We start from the raw sequence: 15,728 nt of genomic DNA on the forward strand, positions 1-15,728 counted from the left end.
TGTGTGTGTGTGTGTGTGTGTGTGTGTGTTTGTGAGGTATGTGTTTGTGTGTGTGTTGTCTGTGTGTATGTTTGTGAGGTGTGTGTGTGTATGTGTATTTGTGAAGTGTGTGTGTGTGTGTCGTCTGTGTGTATGTGTGTGGTATATGTGTGTGATGTGTATGTGTCTGTGAGGTGTGTGTATTTGTGTGTGTGTGTATGTGTGTGTATGATGTGTGTGTGTATGTTGCCTGTGTGTGTGTGTGTGTGTATGTGTGTGTGTTTGTGAGGTGTGTGTGTGTGTTGTCTGTGTGTATGGTGTGGTGTATGTGTGTGATGTGTATGTGTTTGTGAGGTGTGTGTGTTGTCTGTGTGTATGTGTGTGGTGCATGTGTGTGATGTGTATGTGTTTGTGAGGTATGTGTATTTGTGTATGTGTGTTGTCTGTGTGTGTATGTGTGTGCGTTTGTGAGGTGTGTGTGTTTGTGTGTGTGTGTTGTCTGCGTGTATGTGTGTGGTGTATGTGTGTGTGATGTGTATGTGTTTATGAGGTGTGTGTTTGTGTGTGTTGTGTGTGTATGTGTGTGCTCAGTTAGAGCATTTGCTTCGGCATGGCTGTTAGAAGGCAGTGCGGGGCTCTTGAATCCAATTAGACTAGAACAATATTTTTTAAAAGGAGAAGACAGATCCATCTTCAGGGTTGAGACAAAGAAAAGAAACATTTCCTTTGTTCTTTCGGGATGGTTTGGCATCTTCTAGATTATAGCCTATGATGCTGTTTCAATCCACCTGGCTGCGTGTCAATCTTAGGAGACTGCTGAAGGGGAAATGGCCATACTTCCAAGAGAAGCATTTCTCCATGAGAAGCAACCAAGCAGGCAAACAACTTAATAAACCAACATTTAAGGACTCTGAACATCTCTTTCAATAGTTAAAAAAAAATAATTTGTAGGAGTATGTGTTTGGAAATACATGCTTTTCAAATTCAAAGGCAGTGAGTGTATTTATATGGCAATTTACGCAATGGTTATTAGCTGGATATATTCAGGCACTTAAAATTCGCAGCTAAATAGATCTTTACGTAAAAAGGGACAGGCTCACCTCTCATCCCCCTGGGCTTCCCCCTCAGGTCTTGCTTGTGAGCCACACTAGTGTGAATCTAACTCCCTGCCAAGCTTATGGGTGACTGGAAGGGAATTTGCTTCTTACTTTAAGGCTTGCAGATCTGCCAGTTGAACTGACTGGCCACTCACATATAACCCGTTTCTCTGGCCTTAAATGTTTCCCTGCAGGAAGTTCTAGATTACTGGCTCTCAGCCTTCCTAGTGCTGTGACCCTTTAATACAGTTCCTCATGTTATATTGACCCCCAACTATAAATTTATTTTTGTTGCTACTTCACAACTGTACTTTTATTACTGTTAAAAATTATAATGTAAATACATTTTTTTGATTGTTTTAGGTGTCCTCTGTGAAAGCATTGTTTGACCCCCACAAAAGGGTCACAACCCACAGGTTGAGAGCAGCTGTTCTTTTTTTTTTTTTTTTTTTCTAAGACAGGGTTTCTCTGTGTAGCCCTGGCTGTCTTGGAACTCACTCTGTAGACCAGGTTGGCCTTGAACTCAGAAATCTGCCTGCCTCTGCCTCCCAAGTGCTGGGGTTAAAGGTTTGTGCCACCACCGCCTGGATGGCTGTTCTTGATCCAGCTATTTAACCATTGGTCTGAGCATGTGAGCTTGGAAGGGGATGCGACGATCTAAACATTGAACTGACAGTTTTGTGCTTAAAGTCAGGGGGAATACACAAGACTCTGGATCATTAGTTGGTGATGACTGCTTGGTCAACAAGGTTAGATGCGTGTGCCTGTTTTGATGAAGTTGCCCACCCCACGCTAAAGGTGGATGCCGTTGTTGTTAGAGGCAGAGAAGAGTCTGCAGGCTAGTCTGAAAGACGGTTGCAAGCTCAAGCGCATAGGCATGATGGGATAGAATGCTTCTGTTCTGTCTTCTTTCTCTGTGACGAGCATCTGTGCAAAAAAAAAAAAAACACACACACACCCTGTACTCCTGCATGCTGGAGGTGGAGGTGTTCCGGAACACCTGGCCACCAGAAAAGCTTTGTTCTGACAAAGAACAAAACTATTCCTGGTGCTGAATTTAGTTTAAGAACTGAGAGGAACTGAGAGTCTCCGAAAGAAAACACTAGTGTCATGGGAATGTTAAGTCTGAGCAAACTGGACTGAGAATCTAGGTGGGCGGAGATGCTGGGCAGTCTGTACTTGGTCCTGGAATTCTTGCAGCACGTCTGGGAGTGGTGTGCTTAACGCTGCATACATGTGGCCTTGTCCTCTTGTTCAGTGAGACAGTTTCACTAGGTAGTCCAGGGTGGTCTTCAATCTGCCTCTACTTCCTAAATGCTAGAGTTTTAAGCATGGTCATCCTTAGCTTCTAGTCATACCCAATGCTATCCATAACATCCCTGTTACCTCCAATGACTGTAATATGTAGGGTAAAAGGGGAAAGGGCTCAAATTAAACCAAATACAGAGGCCAAGAGAATGGCTCAGAGGTACATTGTTTGGGGGGACATGTTTTAAACCATGGGTCCAATCCCCAGCGTCTCCAACTAACTATAGAAACAAAGGCTACTATACAGTCTGCACTCTGAGTTCAACTAAGGTATTATATAATGACTAAACTTCAAATGAACCACATTTAAAAAAAAAACCCTAATAAGTTAATTCCAGTCAGAACTAAGACAGTACTGTTTTTAACTTTGTATTTTGACAGAAATTCAGAGTTATATCTAAGCTGCAAGAACGGCACAAAGTCTTTTCCTGTCCGTTCCATCGAGAGGATCCAAATGTTAGCATTTTACTGCTTTTGTTCTCGCTCTTTCTCTGTTTGACTGCTTGAGAAAACGCTGCAGACACAATGGCTCTGCCCCTGTACTTTCTTCAGGTCGTATTTCTTGAAATCAAGGACTCCCTATTGCACAACCACATTTCGATCACTCATTTCAGAAAGGTAATGGTACCGCAGTGTGATTATTCCATCCATAGGCTTGAGTCCTTTGGCCCCAGCTGTTGCAATCAGTGAGATTAAAATAGGGATACTATTTGCAACACTTGGTAGGAGGAGAAGCCAAGGGTGGCCAGGCTTGCCTGTAATTCCAGCATTTAGGAAGTAGAGGCAGAAACTCAGTCTTTACAGGAAAGCAAAATCCAAGACCTTACACTATATTTCTTGTTGCCTCTCTGTGGCCCTTTAACTCTGTAGGGTTGGGCAGTCTTTCTTAAAAGCAGTGCCTGCTTACAAGCCACAAGAACAGATTAAAGGAGAGAATTAAAATACCACAGAGGTCCCTGGTTTTCTTTTAATCTTTGTGATTATAATTTCCAAATTATAATTACCTGTTCAAAGACTACATTTCCCAGACTATCTTTGGGCAACAGGAAGGAAGTAATGGAGGAAGTAACACCAAGGGCTTCTAGATCAAGTCCTTAAGGGGAAAGAATAGGCTTTCCTTTTATTCTATTCACATATATGATATATATGGATCATATATATTTGTGCATCATATGTGTGTATACATGTAAATGTGTATAGCCACATATATTATGTATTTTTGCATATATGGGCACATGTATGTATGTGCAGGTGCACGTGTGTGTGTGTGTGTTTGTGTTTGTGTGTGTGTGTGTGTGTGTGTGTATGCCTAAAGGTGACTTCAGTGTCTTCTTCCCTTGCTCTCTACCTTATGTATTGAGGCAAGGTCTCTCCTTGTGGTTTCCACCAATCTGACTAACCAGCTTGCTTTAGTGACTTTCTGTCTCTGTCTTGTCTCTTATGATTACATGTGAACCACAGTGTCTGTTACATGGCAAGTGCTTTATCCACTGAGCCATCTCGCTAGCCTTTAGTTCCTTAGCTTCCGTGTAGGGTAACTTGGATCAAGGAACCGATCGTGGTCATTAATAATTGTCAAGCAGTCCCAGCAGCTCTTGGCTTCCTCACTCAGTCACTTCTCCACACCTTCTCTAAAATGGAACCACTTAACAAAACACAGTTTCTCAACTGGTCTCACACCTTGAAAAAGGAACATTAATTAATTAATTTTTAGTAAACATTTGCATTTTTTTAACATGAGGAAAAGAAATATATCCGATCTTGCATGAGACAGTATGATCCTGGGTCTCTTCCATACAGCAGCTGTACAGTGACCTGACCCAGGCAACTGTTGAAATCATTGTTTATGGATTTGTTCAGATCTCTGGGAAACTGGCAAAGCAGAACAAGGGCCTAGCAATGTAACAATGCAACAATGCAACAATGCAACAATGTAACAATGTAACAATGCAACAGTAACAGTGTGGCTAGTAATTTCATGAGCCTAGAAGATTCACCCCCTTTTTGCTCTTATTTGTGTTTTTTTTTAAGTCATTAGATTTCCTCATTTGCATTAGTGTCAGTCAAAGCCCGCCCCCCCCAAGTTACAAAGCTGTCTTTGTTATGCAAATTTAGCCTTAGAGGAAAATTTTGGTTTAAAGATTTGCTCCTGCAATTTTAGCATGATGGCTTCAGGTGGCAGTATCAGTGTGGTCTGAAAAGTTTCTCTCACTGTTTCCCTGGTGACATTAGCATGGGTCCTTAAACTAACCTTTGAAGGAAAGGATGATCTATTCCCTTAAAAAGAATGCAAGACAAACGGAAGAAAATACACAGAGACTAGAAAAGAAACCTTACAAATGTTTTTTAGCACATTGAAACTACAATGTGACTTTATATTAAAGGTATATAGGGTCTTCCCTTCCCTCTCTCCCTCTCTCTCTCCTTCCCTCTCCCCTCCCTCCCTCTTTTCCTCCTCCCCTCCTCCCTCTTTTCCTCATTCTCTTCAATACTGAGTGAGGCTCAAACCCAGGGCCTCTAGCAAGCTAATCACACTCTACCACTGACCCACACCTCCAGCCATATTGTTTCTTATAGGACCACTCTTACTATTTTTTTTCTTAATTGGTTTCTTCAGTCTGGCTGGATTTCTTTTCATAACCTAGAGATCATTAATAGTTTTTCTGGTTAACTAAGGGAGCCTAACTTTAAACTCTCCTTAGCTTTTTGCTAAATGTCTCTTTATTCCTAAAATCTTTATAGGAGAGAAGAAACTATAAATCATAACTCGAGGCCTATTAGCATTTCTACTTATCTTTGGTGAAAGTACAAGAGGTATTTTGTCACATATAATTCTTGCCCAAGTCCAAATTTTCTTACCTATAAGCTCACACACGCTCACACACAGTGAAAGACTACCGGACCTAACCTGCACATGCCAGAGTTTCACAGAGTCTTCATGCTGGATATCCATGCTACCTGAAGTAATGTTCAAAAGACATCAATGCACAGAAATCAAGGGCAGAGCTTTGGCAGATGTGTGCTGTGTAGATGAGGACCATCATATGATTTGCCAGGGACAATATGAATTGGCAGAGACTGTCTTGGCTCTAACTGGGAGGAGAAAGCCGTTATGCTTATGCTGGGATCTCCTTCTGTGCCTACACCAGTATAAATGGAACTTGGGGGCATTCACTCTGTGATGAATTTTACTTAAGACTTACCTGTGGCCCTTGGACTGGAAACAGCCATGCTTATGTGAGAAGCACAGAACTTAGAACTCTGAAACCATGGCAGAGATTAGAATATAAAGAAGTAGCTCTTTGTTCTGCCCTGGAACATCTGTATCCCTGGAGAGTTGCTTCCTACTACAGGTGGAATAGGACCCAGAGTCCTATCCAACTTTGTTCACAGCCACCATTGTGGCTCTCTACAAAGGTGATTATAAAATGATGCACATATTCATACACATATCAACATTAGCCATAGCTTTATAGTTTCGAGAGAATATGGGATGTAGTTCAGTGGTAGAGCTTTTGCCTAGTATATATGGAACCTGGGTTTGATCTTCAGAATCCAAGGCAAAAGCTAGACTGGGGACCTAATAAATAGACTGAGCTATTTATTAATACAATATTTCTTGGGTACTCACCTTCTGTGTGATATTATTCTCTGGATGTGGCATCACAGATACTAAAAAGCTGGGTTTCCACCTCCGTGGGTTCACAGTCTATTCCATAAACACATGTTTAAAGGTCCGTAAAGTAGATTAAAGAAAGTTGGGAGATTCTGAGGGCCCGTGAGATGGCTCAGTGGATAAAGGGGCCTGATGCCAAACCTGGCAATCTGGGTTCAATTTCTAGGACCTACATGGTCCTCTAACCTCCACACATATATGCAGGCATGCATACGCCCATGCACACGCCAAACACACACACACACACACACACACACACACACACACGTAATTTAAAAAGTTAAAAGTATTGATGCTGCCATTTTTCTTTTATTTTAATGATATTTTAATGATATTTACTCACTGAGCTTTGCAATACATCCTTGGTCTTCGTTAGAGTTTCTCTTTAATTTAAAAAAAAAAAAAGTTCTTCCAGAGGTCCTGAGTTCAATTCCCAGCAACCACCTGGTGGCTTACCACCATCTGTAATGGGATTTGATGCCCTCTTCTGGTGTGTCTGAAGACAGCTACAGTGTACTCATACATAAAAACAAATTTAAAAAAAAAGAAAAAGGAAGAAGCGCGAGATTGAGATTCAGCTCCACTGTGGTTCTGATCCCCAAATGGGAAACTCTCTGGAAATAGAAAATCTGCTTATAACAGGAAACTGTCTTTCAGTGATAGTGTAGCCTCTGGGTAGGATAAATTTCCCTACATCTTTTTAGTAAGTCAGCTTGTTTAGGCCTCAGAGCAATGCTAGGAAGTATCATTTCAATTTCACTCTGCAAATGAGAAAACTGATGCACAGGAAAGATTGACAACGGGTCCCAAGGCCACACCAGTGAGAGACTAGCCAGGATCCTCACCCAATGGCTAGACTCCAGGATTTGTGCATTTTACTATCCTCTACCCACTGGCAGTCTTAGTGTGGGGTGAGGTATCTGTGACAGGAAATGTCATTCCAGTCATTCTGGAATTCCACCTTAGTTCAACTTAATTTTTCTTCCATTGTTGGCAAATAATGCCTACTAGATATCCAGGAAATTCGCAAACTGGTGCTCTTTTGGTTTTTAACATCTTTATACAACTCAGAGAGCTTCAGGAGCCTCACGATCTTGAGTTATTTTGACTTGTTTATGGTAGTTGCTTGTTGGACTGGTGTGGTTGGTGTGACTCTGGGTGAGGCATAGGGTATGCATTTCAACTGTTCACTCTTGTCCTACTTTGAGGCCAGGCATTCACATAATAGGAAATACATTAGCCTGCTTCTGTTGTTGTTTGCTACAGCACAACACTCAATATGAGACAATGACTAAAGGAAAGAGGCTTAGTTATCTCAAAGGTCTAGAGACTCAAGAACGAGGCACTAACATTTACTTGGTTATATCATAGCATACCAGATGGCATCATGACAAGAACATGGGCAAGAGGGATGGGTTGCATGGGAGTCAAGAAACTGAGAGCATCAGATACCAGGTTTGCTTTATTTTAAATAAAGTAGCCTTAGAGTTCATTCTCACAGGAACCAGCGAAACTCTTGAGAGAACACCAGTTCCACTTGAAGATGGTGCCCTCAGTCAGCTCTTTATTTCCCATCATCCTTGACTCTCAAAGGCTCAACTATTTCTCTGAATAACTACACCACTGAGAATAAACTTCCACGATGTGAATCTTTGGGGGACACACTTAAACCATATCCCAATCACAACAGGAACTAAAACCAATCACTTATGAAATGAATGAAATGCACACAATTGGGGGTCTGGGAATGAAGAATCCCTTCCTAGCCTCCTGTCTATCATATTGCCCAGTCCAGTACATTTTGACATTCCATTCATTTTTAGGAGGACAGAAGCTCCTCATTAAGTAAATTAACCATTAAGTCAAGAACACGAATGTCAATATAGATACAGGCTGGTAATTTGCCGGCCACTGAAGCATCCTGTGCTCAAAGGACCCAAGGCCCTTGCCTGTCATTTACACAGCAGGGGACTGAGACGTGGCAGAGAGGCTCTGGACCAACACCCAGCTCACAGAATCCACAATAGTCCCAAATGACATTTCTCTTCCGCCTTGAGAAATGGATGCTCCTTGGCTTCAAACTCTGAACATATCTGAGTGATTAGGTCCCTTTTGACTGTTTTATTTCCATTTTAAAATAGGTTGTACTATTTGCCTTGAAATGAGAGAGGAAGAGAGAGAGAGAGAGAGAGAGAGAGAGAGAGAGAGAGAGAGAGAGAGACAGAGAGACAGAGAGACAGAGAGACAGAGAGACGGAGAGAGGGAGAGAGGGAGAGAGGGAGAGAGGGAGAGAGAGAGGTATCTATCTTTGATCATTTGTCATGGTGTGGAAAATCTGACAGTGGCTTCAATTAACAGATGAGAGCCCAGAGAATTTCTCAGCCTGATCTTCCCCCAGTGCTCTCTCTAATTGAGTCAAGGAAAACAGCCTTAGCAGGGACCTTGGACGGCTGCCGAATGAAGCCATCGCTGTGTGAGTGAAGCTGAAATCTCCGTGGCTGTTCTCGCAGGCTGCTGAAGCATAGCAGTCCAAGACTGATGGCATTGGTGAGATGTGGTAGGGAAAGCACTGGCTGGAACCCCCAGAGGTGGAAGCTTCAGGGGGCTATTGCTTTTGAGGGCTTGGATGGGCTTCTTCCCTTCAGAGTTTACTTTCTTCATCTGTGCATGTGTGAACCAGAGTCTCTTTCAGTTTGTGACAATCCTGCCAGTAAAAAAAAAAAAAAAAAAAAAAAAAAAAAAAAAAAAAAAAAAAAAGGTGCCCAAAGGGGACAGAGTTGGAGAATCCTTGTTTAAGATACACATAGCTGATATCTTAGGGATAGAATTTTTTAAGTCTTTGGTACATCAGGAAGCAGGGAGGTCAATGAGGACTATGGAGAGTAAGACAGCTTTGGAAACATTTCTGAGGCTCTTCATCAGCCTCTTCCCCTGGCTCTTCTCCATCCAGCTAAAGACATCCCCTCTGAAGGTGAAGTCAGGATTGTATTTTTGATGCTGGATCAGAGAGCAACAAGGACAGAGATTTTGTCGTGACCCTGGCTGTGTCTCTCTAGTGCTGCACAGCCTTGTCTCGGGTGGGCACTCCGTTAATATCTGTTGAACTTATGATGATATACATGCTTAGAATGGTTAATGATGGGTTCCTTAAAAGTACTTGATTATTATTTTATGTATATGGATGTTTGGTCCCATGTATGTGTATCATTTCATGCTGGTAAAACAGCAGTTACAGATTGCTCTGAGCTGTCATGTGGGTGCCAGGAATCAAACCCAGACTGTCTGCAAGAACAGTCGGTGCCCTTAACTCTCCATCTCTATAGCTCCCAGCAATGGATTCTAATTACTAATATAATATCTAATGCTCGAACTGAGCATGGTGGCTCACATCTATAATCCCAGCACCCAGCGGGATGAGACAGGAGAATTGCTGCAAGTTTGAGGCCAACATGGTCTTTGTAGTGAGTTCCAGATTTACAGAGCTATTACACACACACACACACACACACACACACACACACACACACACACACACACACAGGTCTTAATGGTTTTGTTTCAGTGTTGACTTCATCTACATCTGGTCTGTCACAATGTTTTAACACATTTTTTTTCTTCTTTTTTTTTTTCCCTTTTTTTGTTTTTCCACTCTGCAGGCTAGTTTTGCTGGGGAAATATTTCTTCCCATTTTCTTTTTTAATTAACTAGTTTCAACGTTTGACTGAAGGGGGAGGCACAGACATTTACAATTAGTCCCTCCAGAGCTATATCAGAAATTGATACGCTATTTAGTAGCTGCAGAAATGGATACACTACTTGGGAGCCAGGTGAGACCTAACCATCCAGCAGTGGGGATTTAGCCTCTAGGTTTTGGTTGAAGGTGGCTCTCATGAGCAAGACTTGGTCAAGGGTGATTCTCTTCAAGTTCATCACATGGTTGCTGGCCGCCTCGGTTCTTCTGAGGTTCCTGGCTATTGACGGCACACATCTCTTGGTCTGTTGTTGTGGAGGTTGGGGGGGGGTGTTCTTCTCATGGGGAAATGTGTCACTTGTTAGTACTTCTATTGGTTATATAGATCAGGGCCTGGTACAGTGTGTGTGTGCAATGACAAGGGTGTGAACACCCAGAGGTGTGGGTCATGGTGAGCTATCTCAGAAGGAGGCTATATCAGATAGGACACAACTTTATGTCTGAAATGGAAAGTAGCTTTGGAAAGAACTTTCTAGGATAATGGTGCCAGTTCAGCTGTTCTCTGCTGTATTAGGGAATGCTTTCCTTTGTGCATTTTCTGTGGCGTGGATATTTATACCCCTCCCCAGATTCATATGTTAAAATCTAATCCCAAGTGTAGTAACATAACCAGGAAGTGGTTGGGCCACAAGGGCAAAGGCCTCCCGAGCAGGATTAATGCCCTTATAGAAGAGCCTGAGGGAACTGATTCATTCCCTTGGCAAGTGAGGACCCAGCAGTTAAATACCAAGTGAGGGGCTGGGGGGATGAGTCAGTTAGTAAATTGCTTGCTTTGCAGTGCAAGGGCCTGAGCTGGGTCCCTGGAACCCATGCATAAAGAAAGAAAAGAAAAAGCCAATCACTGGTGGCACGCATGTGTAATCCCAGTTCTGGCAGAGCCAATACAGGAAAATCCCTGGGGCTTGCAGGCCTGCCCGTCTAGCTGGCTTAATGAGTATCAAGCCAGTGAGAGACCCTGTTTCACATAAAATGTGTGTGGTGCCTGAAGGATGACACCCTGTGATTACTCCTGGGTTTTACATATATGCGTTCACATGTGCACTACTAGTACTATAAAACACACACACACACACACACACACACACACACACACACACGGCACATGTGAGGAACAAGTTCCTATTGGACATCACATCTGTCCCTGCCTTAATCTTGAACTTCCCGTCCTCTGGGATCTTCAGCAACACGTTCTAGTAGTTTTGCAGTGTTCGGCATTTGGTTCTATCAGGCCCTGATACAGTAAGACACAAATTCTTTTACGGATGCTCTGGAATCTTAATCCAAATGCTTTTTGCAATTTTATGTACACGGTTTTGGCCAGCGCAATGTCTGACTATTTGCAAGAAAGATGAGCATTGTGTACAATTAGGAGTGTAGAATGCGAGCTTGGCCTTAAGCCATCGAATTTTCTAGGCTCTGAGTAGCAAATTAGAATCAAAGTTTCTAATTTTTGCTTTATAAGCATGCATTATTTTCAGCACACTGAAGGTGGGTGTCAGGAGGGCAGGAGAGCGCCTAAGGCACGCTGAAATGAGAGGTTTAAAAAAAAATCTACCTGCTTTGTGGTTACTTCTCTGCTTATATATTATACTTGCATGTTGTTCACATAACTGATTTTCTAATTAGTTAGAACAGAATTCATCAAGAAATGACAGTTAATGCGGTTATTCCCCAGAACCTGGGAGCTAAGTTGACACAGGGAACCTGTTTCTAAGAGATGTTCTGGAGTCAGGAAGTCACACTTGGGCTGCCTTGACTTAAGTGTGTCAGTATAGCAGCATGCTGACTCTAGTCTGTGAAGGAATCAGCTCATCCTGTCTTCCCTTTTAAATTTAATTTATTTGTGTGTGTGTGTGTATGTGTATGTATGCATATATGTATGAATGTGTATATGTGTGTATGTGTGTGTGTGTGTGGGCAGAGGTTAAGCTTGAGTCCACATGTTTTATGAGACAGTACATCTCACTGGGTCCTGGTGCTTGCTGATTTGACTAGACTAACTGACCAGTGAGCCCCAGGGATCCTCTCGTCTCCCACTCCCCAGTTCTGGGATTATAAATTCATACCACTGTACCTGGCTTTTTCCATGGGTGATGGGAATCAAACTCAGGTCCTCAGGCTTGTGCAGCAAGTATCTCTCACTCAGGAAGCCGGCCTCCTCCCCAGCCTCCTTTCTATTCTTCCTGCACATGGCACACACAGCTCTACAATTTTTTCCTTTAATATTAGATTTCACATAATCACACTTACACTTGGAGAAAAGATATAACGGCTTTCTTTAAAAGAAAGGAAGAAAGCCTGTAGCCTGGGAAGAATGCTATTGCAAGGATCAGAGGGCTGAGCATACACTCCCAGTTTGGAAGCCAACAGAGTGAGTGGAGACAGGGAATGGATGGATGGTCCCTCCTGAGTGTTCTCCTTTGAGGAAACTGAACGCTGCTTCTAATAAAATTGCTTTGGGTTGAAATGCCGCTAACTGCCGGAATGACTCAGAATATTCTTCCTAGGAACTTGTCAGTCTTCCAGCAGAGACGTCTTCATCCCAAATCGGCTTGAAGCGTCCCTGGTAGAGGGTTTCTCCTTGGTGTCTGGACTGGTCCTTGCTATGGGAGATTGCCCCGAGCATGGCAGCAGGGTGAGATTCTCAGTGGTAATGCAGCCTCCTACTGTCATTTAATCATAAAGGACACCTCGAGTCTTACCCAACTCTCTGAACTCGTTTGCATTTTCCCTCCTTTGTGCCTTCAGGCATGATAAGAGCAATGGCCCCAGCAACAGCCAAAAGGCTTCATTTGAAAGGATGTCCCTAATCTATCACAGCTGTGGCATATGACACTCTAAATTAAGAAGCCCGGGCTTTGGCAGTTCCCAAATGAACAGGCCACGTGCTGACCTTATGATCAGACACTTTGGGGTCACAGTGGGTCAAGGGGCATCTGTTTGTCATTTCCTGTCAGAACAGTGCTATTTTCAGAAACGGCCAGGGAATATACAAGAATGGGGTGGGTGCTCTTTCTCAGTTGTCCCTTTTGGTAGTTTTTTGGAAAAGAATCTAGGAAAAGAAAATGACTAGTTGCACTGGACTAAGAATGAAGACTCCAAGGCTAGTCTGTTGCCCAGTTGGTCTTGCTTGTTGCCCAGTCTGTGCTTGTCTCACCTACACAAGGCCCTGTGTTCAGTACCTAAACTGGGCACAGTGATACTTGGCCTGTGGTCCTAGCATTTGGGGGGCAGAGACAGGAGGATCAGACATTCAAGGTTATGTTTGATGTAGTGAATTTGAGGAAAGCCTGGGCTAAATAACTGTCAGGATCTGCCTGCTCCCAATCTGACTTCAGGGCCTCAGCGGCAGCGGCCACATCATCGCCAGCTGTCCAATGCAATGTGCACACCCTTTCCAAGGTTCTTGCCATTACAGCTTACTCTCTGTCTCTGTCTGTCTCTCTGTCTCACCCTTGCCCCCCACTCAGAGCTTACCTTTCATTTCCTCCTCACAATAAATCTCTTGTGTGAGATCTGTTGTGCGGTGTCATCTCTGTGGCCTTCCTTGGTCCCAATTGATTCGCCAAGGTACCCTTCCACTGCCAAAACCCTAACAATGACACCTTATCTTTAAAAAAATAAAAATAAAAAAGTCTCAACGTTTGAGAGGCTGTCGTTGGACAGCTGTGACTTGGAGGCCAATATAAAACCAAGCCAAACCAAACAAGCGAAGACATCCAAGTCGTATGTGGTTCTATGACCACACTGGGGAGAAGCCTGGGTGTTTCCTCAGTGTGGACAGAGGACAAGAACAGGAAGTTCATCAGCAAAGTGTAGAACAGGAGACTGACTGCATCCTTCTGCTGTCGTAGCATGAAAAACAAATGTGTAGAAAAGATGCTTTCTACACATCGGATGCTTTCAGTGGGAAGAACTGCAAATACTGAGAGGAAGAAGATGAATGTATAGCCCATCATCTTCAGAGGGTTCAGTTGATAATGTCAGGATATCCTGGGGTACTTGATGCAACCAGAGCTTAGCATCTTCTAGACAATAGTTAAAAATGACAACGATAATGACCATCATTATAACAAATAGCACCAGGCGGTTGCATAGCTCACGCATATCCAATGTAAAGAAGAGAACTAACGTAAATAGGAAGTTGGTTTAGGTTTGCAAGCTTACAGCAGGAGGGCAACCTATTTCAGATAGGCTGCTAATTATCTGGATAATTCTCTGCCCTCATATTACTATAATAAACGCAGGTGGCCAGCACACCAGGAAGCTGTTCTGTCGTGGAGCTGGAGGTTTGAAGTTTGAAGGCGTGCTGTTGAGGTGTAAAGCTATTTCCTCGTGTGCACGTTCAGGGTGCAGCCTGTCTCCATGACTTGCCTCCTCAGAACAGGCAGAGCAGGATTGTGTTGGGGGCCGATGGAAACTTGGCTGATGCCAAGCCAAGGGCGCTGATGCTGAGCAATATCCGCCCAGCAGCTTTTTGCTTGTTGATGCTAAACATCGCCCTCCTCTATGGAAGAGAAGGTGAATCAAGAGGCTTGTGAGTGGAGATGACAGGGCTTGGTCACAGATTGCATACAGGGGTTGAAGGCCAGAGAGTGGGCCGATGATGACTGATTTCTTGCTTCAGAGACTGGCAGAGTTACTGACAGATGTGAGGAAGTTGGGAAGGTGGCCCTTGCTGGGAGGGCAGATGGCGATGCTTAAAGGTGGTTTCTAGCATCTGGAGTGTAGAAAGCTCCTGTCTTACTCATATAGTCACAGTGGCTGACCATCCCCAGTCTAGTTTCTCTCTCTCTCTCTCTCTCTCTCTCTCTCTCTCTCTCTCTCTCTCTCTCTCTCCCTATCTCCATTCTCCCTTCCCCCCTCTCTCCCTCTCCCCCTTTCCCTCCTCATCCTTCTCTCTCTCTCTGTACATGTTTGGGGGTGGGGAGGGCTGATTGTATCATTTTCTGGTCTCTAGATGTCATCAGTTAAAAACCAAAACCAAAAAAAAAAAAAAAAATCAAAAAGCGCCTTGGAGCCTCTGTTTGTCAGGTCTGCAAAGCAGTTTCTGTCTACTATTTGTAAATGGTGTGTATGGTTTTCAGTGACTTCTTATTTGCCGGGGCTGGGGCTGGGAAAATATACAAGTTCTTCTGCTTATTCAATAATTATCGGGTAATAAACTCCACTAAAGTTCTTCTGTCATTTCTCAAGTACCAAATGTTTGACTTCTCAAATATCTGTTTCTCGCAGTCTTTGACTGCTATCCAACCATTTAACTGGCTAATACTAGCACCAAGATAAATACATAGAGACCTTTTAACCCAGAGACTTTGAGTGACAGCTTGAACTAAATCGCTGGGCTTCTACCTAAAGAAAACACAAAGGCAAACCCTTAACGAAGTTAGACGCAGACATGTTTTGAAGGTCAGGTAATTTATTTTTTTGAGGGAAAGAAAGAGCGAAGAATTAAATTTTATTAATTACATGTATATTTTCAGTCCCAGGAAGAAAGAGCCACCTAGAATTTCTGTACTGAAAGTCCGAATGGAATGACATGAAGCTTTATAAATCACCGAAGAGGTCTAGACGGTGTGAGTTTTGCAAATTAAAGTTGTTTCTCTCTCCTTCCCGGGCCTTTGTGGTTTGTCACAAAAATGATCTCCACCACAATGATTTTGTACAGCGTCGGTATTCCTGATCAGACACAAACACCTGAAAAAATATATATCGCAGTCTCTGTATGCATTAGCCTGGACGTGAAAACACTGTCATGAACTTGTGGTCTGTAGCTTCTAGCGAAATAATATACTGGAGTATGGTCCAACTCTGAAACCACAGTTCCTGCAAGCAGACACACTCGAGCATGCTCGCTTGTGGATATTTGCCCACACGTGCCGAGTTACAGTGTCTGAAAGAAAATGTCCAGGAGGAA

General features: G+C 43.2%; 2 long non-coding RNA genes across 3 annotated transcripts; one reads left to right on the plus strand and one right to left on the minus strand.

Moving 5' to 3' along the window:
* Positions 1-1,799: 1,799 nt before the first annotated feature.
* LOC116089236 lies at positions 1,800-5,696 on the minus strand. The gene is made up of 2 exons (XR_004118227.1): positions 5,588-5,696; positions 1,800-2,003 (listed from the first exon to the last, which is right to left on the minus strand). It is a non-coding gene; the product is annotated as an uncharacterized LOC116089236 (long non-coding RNA).
* Positions 5,697-5,698: 2 nt separating this feature from the next.
* LOC116089237 lies at positions 5,699-15,424 on the plus strand. Of its 2 annotated transcripts, XR_004118228.1 has the most exons (4): positions 5,699-5,801; positions 8,419-8,607; positions 9,717-9,887; positions 15,295-15,424. It is a non-coding gene; the product is annotated as an uncharacterized LOC116089237 (long non-coding RNA). The 2 variants fall into 2 exon arrangements; XR_004118229.1 differs by lacking the exon at positions 9,717-9,887.
* The last annotated feature ends 304 nt before the right edge of the window (positions 15,425-15,728 follow it).

This window comes from Mastomys coucha, unplaced genomic scaffold (assembly GCF_008632895.1).
Source record: "Mastomys coucha isolate ucsf_1 unplaced genomic scaffold, UCSF_Mcou_1 pScaffold14, whole genome shotgun sequence".
In the NCBI taxonomy this organism is placed as follows: Eukaryota; Metazoa; Chordata; class Mammalia; order Rodentia; family Muridae; genus Mastomys; species Mastomys coucha.